At 56.9% G+C, this 7,164-nt stretch overlaps 1 protein-coding gene across 5 annotated transcripts in view; it reads right to left on the reverse strand.

Annotated features, from left to right (window-relative positions):
* TRAF7 (TNF receptor associated factor 7) overlaps positions 1–7,015 on the reverse strand; it is a 37,899-nt gene extending 30,884 nt beyond the window's left edge. For 2 of the 5 annotated variants that reach the window (XM_075318298.1, XM_075318293.1), the window contains exon 1: positions 6,938–7,015. The gene's annotated coding sequence lies outside the window, so the exon portion shown is untranslated. Of the gene's footprint in view, positions 1–995; positions 1,020–1,559; positions 1,582–6,937 lie in introns of those variants that run through there. The other 3 variants (XM_075318294.1, XM_075318295.1, XM_075318297.1) reach the window with 3 other exon arrangements.
* Positions 7,016–7,164: the final 149 nt, after the last annotated feature.

The raw sequence follows: 7,164 nt of genomic DNA on the forward strand, positions 1-7,164 counted from the left end.
GACACGTCCACCCCCGATCCTGCGCTCTGCGTCACCCGGACACATCCACCCCCGATCCTGCCCTCTGCGTCACCCGGACACATCCACCCCTGATCCTGCACTCTGCGTCACCCGGACACATCCACCCCCGATCCTGCACTCTGCGTCACCCGGACCCATCCACCCCCGATCCTGCACTCTGCGTCACCCGGACCCATCCACCCCCGATCCTGTGCTATGTGAGACCCGGACACATCTACCACCGATCCTGCACTCTGCGTCATCCGGACACATCCACCCCCGATCCTGTGCTATGTGAGACTCGGACACGTCCACCCCCGATCCTGCACTCTGCGTCACCCGGACACATCCACCCCCGATCCTGCACTCTGCGTCACCCGGACACATCCACCCCCGATCCTGTGCTATGTGAGACCCGGACACATCTACCACCGATCCTGCACTCTGCGTCACCCGGACACGTCCACCCACCAATCCTGTGCTATGTGAGACACGGACACATCCACCCACCGATCCTGCACTCTGCGTCACCCGGATGCATCCACCACCGATCCTGCACTCTGCGTCACCCGGATGCATCCACCACCGATCCTGCACTCTGCGTCACCCGGATGCATCCACCACCGATCCTGCACTCTGCGTCACCCGGATGCATCCACCACCGATCCTGCACTCTGCGTCACCCGGATGCATCCACTACCGATCCTGCACTTCGCGTCACTCGGACATGTCCATCCCCCAATCCTCACCTGGTTTCCCCAACTCTGGGACACGTCTACCCCCTGATCCTGCGCTCTGCAACAGTGTCACCCGAATGGACACCCCAACTCCAGCACCCTCCTCATGACACCCCGACACACACAGACTGGGCTGAGGCCAAATAATACATGACATGGAGAGGTGGAACGCCGACCCCACCGTATACACCTCCATAAATGTACAGTGTAGACCCCCCCTTATATATACGGTATTAAACTATGTGTACAGATACTTACACATCTCAGCCTGCTGGGAGTTGTAGTTACACATCAGCTGAGCCGTGGTGTGACGCACGGAGACGGTCACATTTGCTTTTTCTGGTTTCACAATTATCAGGTATAATTGTGTCACTACTGCTCTGCTACATAATCCCCGCACCGCACCCCGGGGCCCCAGAGCCGCCTCCCCCCACCGCACCCCGGGCCCCAGAGCCGCCTCCCCGCTCCGTACCTCACCGCACCCCGGGCCCCAGAGCCGCCTCCCCGCATCGCACCCCGGGCCCCAGAGCCGCCTCCCAGCTCCGTACCTCACCGCACCCCGGGGCCCCAGAGCCGCCTCCCCCCACCGCACCCCGGGCCCCAGAGCCGCCTCCCCCCACGCACCCCGGGCCCCAGAGCCGCCTCCCCGCATCGCACCCCGGGCCCCAGAGCCGCCTCCCCGCATCGCACCCCGGGCCCCAGAGCCGCCTCCCCGCATCGCACCCCGGGCCCCAGAGCCGCCTCCCCGCATCGCACCCCGGGCCCCAGAGCCGCCTCCCCGCATCGCACCCCGGGCCCCAGAACCGCCTCCCTGCTCCGTACCTCGTCTTGTGCAACAACTTCCCTCTCTCCCCAGCGTGTGAGCGCAGAGCGTGTGATGTAGACACACAGGCATGTGCAGCAGTGGGCGACATCAGCAACAGTGGAAAACCCCTGGCAGCAGCCGCCGCGCTCCACACAGACCGCCCCGAGCACAGGGAGAGGGACGGGGGCTGCGGGACATCACACCGAGGGCACACTCAGGAAACATCAGGAGGTTCTGCAGCAGCTGAGGGGCATATTAAAAGGCTGTGTAGTAGTTGAGGTGCATATTATAAGTGTCTGCAGCAACTGAGATGTGTATTATGAGGTTCTGCAGCAGCTGAGGTGTATTATGAGGTTGTGCAGCAGCTGAGGTGTATTATGAGGTTGTGCAGCAGCTGAGGTGTATTATGAGGTTGTGCAGCAGCTGAGGTGTATTATGAGGTTGTGCAGCAGCTGAGGTGCATATTATGAAGTTCTGCAGCAGCTGAGGTGCATATTATGAAGTTCTGCAGCAGCTGAGGTGCCTACTATGATGTTCTGCAGCAGCTAAGGTGTGTATTATGAGGTTCTGCAGCAGCTGAGGTGCGTATTATGAACTTTCTGCAGCAGCTGAGGTGCCTATTATGAGGTTCTGCAGCAGCTGAGGTGCCTATTATGTGGTTCTGCAGCAGCTGAGGTACGTATTATGTGGTTCTGCAGCAGCTGAGGTGCATATTATGAACTTTCTGCAGCAGCGGAGGTGCCTATTATGTGGTTCTGCAGCAGCTAAGGTGCCTATTATGTGGTTCTGCAGCAGCTGAGGTGCCTATTATGTGGTTCTGCAGCAGCTGAGGGGCATATTATGAGGTTCTGCAGCAGCTGAGGTTCTGCAGCAGCTGAGGGGCATATGAAGTTTTGCAGCAGTTGAGGTGCATATTATGAGGTTCTGCAGCAGCTGAGGGGCATATTATGAGGTTCTGCAGCAGCTGAGGAGCATATTATGAGGTTCTGCAGCAGCTGAGGAGCATATTATGAGGTTCTGCAGCAGCTGAGGGGCATATTATGAGGTTCTGCAGCAGCTGAGGGGCATATTATGAGGTTCTGCAGCAGCTGAGGAGCATATTATGAGGTTCTGCAGCAGCTGAGGTGCATATTATGTGGTTCTGCAGCAGCTGAGGGGCATATTATGAGGTTCTGCAGCAGCTGAGGTGCATATTATGTGGTTCTGCAGCAGCTGAGGGGCATATTATGAGGTTCTGCAGCAGCTGAGGGGCATATTATGAGGTTCTGCAGCAGCTGAGGAGCATATTATGAGGTTCTGCAGCAGCTAAGGTGTGTATTATGTGGTTCTGCAGCAGCTGAGGTGCGTATTATGAACTTTCTGCAGCAGCTGAGGTGCCTATTATGTGGTTCTGCAGCAGCTGAGGTGCCTATTATGTGGTTCTGCAGCAGCTGAGGTACGTATTATGTGGTTCTGCAGCAGCTGAGGTTCTGCAGCAGCTGAGGGGCATATGAAGTTTTGCAGCAGTTGAGGTGCATATTATGAGGTTCTGCAGCAGCTGAGGTGCATATTATGAGGTTCTGCAGCAGCTGAGGGGCATATTATGAGGTTCTGCAGCAGCTGAGGGACATATTATGAGGTTCTGCAGCAGCTGAGGGGCATATTATGAGGTTCTGCAGCAGCTGAGGGGCATATTATGAGGTTCTGCAGCAGCTGAGGGGCATATTATGAGGTTCTGCAGCAGCTGAGGGGCATATTATGAGGTTCTGCAGCAGCTGAGGGGCATATTATGAGGTTCTGCAGCAGCTGAGGGGAATATTATGAGGTTCTGCAGCAGCTGAGGGGCATATTATGAGGTTCTGCAGCACAACACATAAGTCAATCAGTGGATAATACAGAAGAAGAAACCTGCAAGCATGGCTCTGTGAAAGACGGCTTCTCCAGCAGGAGATAATCAGTGTCTGGGTGGCACCGCATATCTTTTCTTATTTACAGGATATCGATCCTGAGGGATCCCAATGACGGATTACAGGATCTCTGAGATCTCCTGCAAGAGGACCAGTTAAGACTGCCATAGCCCAGCAATCAGGACAACGGCAAATGACGAACAGCACAAAGTGTCAGCAGAAAGGAATCAGTCCACACGCCAATCATCTGTACCAAAATGACAATGGGGCGGAACAGTTACCATAGTAACAAGATTCCACTTATCTAATGTTAGAAGCTCCATAGGAAAATAAAATTGTGACCTGATTGGTTGCCAGGAATAACTTCATTTTACATTTGCACCGGTATTAATGCATTTATACCTAAGTCCTCCTTCACACGTCACCCATTAAAGTCTATGGTGATCTTTACACGTCCATGTGAACCACACGTGTCTGTGTGATCTACAAGGAGACGCTCATTTTTGTTCGTCAGCACAGATGAGAAGGGGAAATGGAAGTCTATGGGTCTGTGAAAAACATGGACTGTGGCCTTCCTCATTCTCTCCTCCTGGCAGTCACTGTGTCCTCCCTCTTCCCCTCCTCCTGACAGTGACTGTGTCCTCCCTCTTCCCCTCCTACTGGCAGTGACTGTGTCCTCCCTCTTCCCCTCCTACTGGCAGTGACTGTGTCCTCCCTCTTCCTGGCAGTGATTGTGTCCTCCCTCCTCCTGGCAGTGACTGTGTCCTCCCTCTTCCCCTCCTCCTGGCAGTGACTGTGTCCTCCCTCTTCCCCTCCTCCTGGCAGTGACTGTGTCATCCCTCTTCCCCACCTCCTGGCAGTGACTGTGTCATCCCTCTTCTCCTCCTCCTGGCAGTGACTGTGTCCTCCCTCTTCCCCTCCTCCTGGCAGTGACTGTGTCATCCATCTTCCCCTCCTCCTGGCAGTGACTGTGTCCTCCCTCTTCCCCACCTCCTGGCAGTGACTGTGTCCTCCCTCTTCCCCTCCTCCTGGCAGTGACTGTGTCATCCATCTTCCCCTCCTCCTGGCAGTGTGTGTCCTCCCTCTTCCCCTCCTCCTGGCAGTGACTGTGTCCTCCCTCTTCCCATCCTCCTGGCAGTGACTGTGTCATCCCTCTTCCCATCCTCCTGGCAGTGAATGTGTCCTCCCTCTTCCCCTCCTCCTGGCAGTGACTGTGTCATCCCTCTTCCCATCCTCCCTCTTCCCCTCCTCCTGGCAGTGACTGTGTCATCCCTCTTCCCATCCTCCCTCTTCCCCTCCTCCTGGCAGTGACTGTGTCATCCCTCTTCCCATCCTCCCTCTTCTCCTCCTCCTGGCAGTGACTGTGTCATTCCTCTTCCCATCCTCCCTCTTCTCCTCCTCCTGGTAGTGACTGTGTCATCCCTCTTCCCATCCTCCCTCTTCCCCACCTCCTGGCAGTGACTGTGGCCTTCCTCTTCCCCACCTCCTGGCAGTGACTGTGTCATCCCTCTTCCCCTCCTCTTGGCAGTGACTGTGTCCTCCCTCTTCCCCTCCTCCTGGCAGTGACTGTTTCCTCCCTCCCCCCCTCCTCCTGGCAGTGACTGTGTCCTCCCTCTTCCCCTCCTCTTGGCAGTGACTGTGTCCTCCCTCTTCCCCTCCTCCTGGCAGTGACTGTGTCCTCCCTCTTCCCCTCCTCCCTCTTCTCCTCCTCCTGGCAGTGACTGTGTCATCCCTCTTCCCATCCTCCCTCTTCTCCTCCTCCTGGCAGTGAATGTGTCCTCCCTCTTCCCCTCCTCCTGGCAGTGACTGTGTCATCCCTCTTCCCATCCTCCCTCTTCCCCTCCTCCTGGCAGTGACTGTGTCATCCCTCTTCCCATCCTCCCTCTTCCCCTCCCCCTGGCAGTGACTGTGTCATCCCTCTTCCCATCCTCCCTCTTCTCCTCCTCCTGGCAGTGACTGTGGCCTTCCTCTTCCCCACCTCCTGGCAGTGACTGTGTCATCCCTCTTCCCCTCCTCTTGGCAGTGACTGTGTCCTCCCTCTTCCCCTCCTCCTGGCAGTGACTGTTTCCTCCCTCCCCCCCTCCTCCTGGCAGTGACTGTGTCCTCCCTCTTCCCCTCCTCTTGGCAGTGACTGTGTCCTCCCTCTTCCCCTCCTCCTGGCAGTGACTGTGTCCTCTCTCTTTCCCTCCTCCTGGCAGTGACTGTGTCTTCCCTCTTCCCCTCCTCCTGACAGTGACTGTGTCATCCCCTCTTCTCCTCCTCCTGGCAGTGACTTTGTCCTCCCTCTTTCCCTCCTCCTGGCAGTGACTGTGTCATCCCTCTTCCCCACCTCCTGGCAGCTTCCCCTCCTCCTGGCAGTGACTGTGGCCTCCCTCTTCCCCTCCTCCTGGCAGTGACTGTGGCCTCCCTCTTTCCCTCCTCCTGGCAGTGACTGTGGCCTTCCTCTTCCCCTCCTCTTGGCAGTGACTGTGTCCTCCCTCTTCCCCTCCTCCTGGCAGTGACTGTGTCCTCTCTCTTTCCCTCCTCCTGGCAGTGACTGTGTCTTCCCTCTTCCCCTCCTCCTGACAGTGACTGTGTCATCCCCTCTTCTCCTCCTCCTGGCAGTGACTTTGTCCTCCCTCTTTCCCTCCTCCTGGCAGTGACTGTGTCATCCCTCTTCCCCACCTCCTGGCAGTGACTGTGGCCTCCCTCTTCCCCTCCTCCTGGCAGTGACTGTGGCCTCCCTCTTCCCCTCCTCCTGGCAGTGACTGTGGCCTCCCTCTTTCCCTCCTCCTGGCAGTGACTGTGGCCTTCCTCTTCCCCTCCTCTTGGCAGTGACTGTGTCCTCCCTCTTCCCCTCCTCCTGGCAGTGACTGTGTCCTCTCTCTTTCCCTCCTCCTGGCAGTGACTGTGTCTTCCCTCTTCCCCTCCTCCTGACAGTGACTGTGTCATCCCCTCTTCTCCTCCTCCTGGCAGTGACTTTGTCCTCCCTCTTTCCCTCCTCCTGGCAGTGACTGTGTCATCCCTCTTCCCCACCTCCTGGCAGTGACTGTGGCCTCCCTCTTCCCCTCCTCCTGGCAGTGACTGTGGCCTCCCTCTTCCCCTCCTCCTGGCAGTGACTGTGGCCTCCCTCTTTCCCTCCTCCTGGCAGTGACTGTGGCCTCCCTCTTCCCCTCCTCCTGGCAGTGACTGTGGCCTCCCTCTTTCCCTCCTCCTGGCAGTGACTGTGGCCTCCCTCTTTCCCTCCTCCTGGCAGTGACTGTGGCCTTCCTCTTCCCCTCCTCCTGGCAGTGACTGGGTCATCGCTCGTATACATTGCCGTTTCCTGCACTCTCCTCTGCACATTAATGTTGTAATCACGGTATACACAGCGCCATGATGGTGTCAGCACACACAGCAGCCCCTGCCACACTCAATCACGATATACACGACATTGCTATATAATATCAGGCTTCTCCACATTACAGGGCCCTCCCTGGCCCCGCAGGTCCTCACATCTCCCCTCACTGTGTCCCCCATTACTAACTCACCTACCCGCGGACATGTTTTCCGGCTTTCATTACCAGCACGGCAGCCCCTCCCACTCTCACTCAGACACATTCCGGGAATTCCCATTTCGCTCTCTGCTTTCTGGGAATCGTAGTCCTCTCTGATTCACCCTTGTCAAGCGTTCTCACAGATTAAACTACAAATCCCGACAGACCATGCAACGCCAAAACATTAACCAATCAATGCTCGCCTTTTTGTCAGCTGATCT

The sequence above is a fragment of the Anomaloglossus baeobatrachus genome, chromosome 7, assembly GCF_048569485.1.
Source record: "Anomaloglossus baeobatrachus isolate aAnoBae1 chromosome 7, aAnoBae1.hap1, whole genome shotgun sequence".
Taxonomy (NCBI): Eukaryota; Metazoa; Chordata; class Amphibia; order Anura; family Aromobatidae; genus Anomaloglossus; species Anomaloglossus baeobatrachus.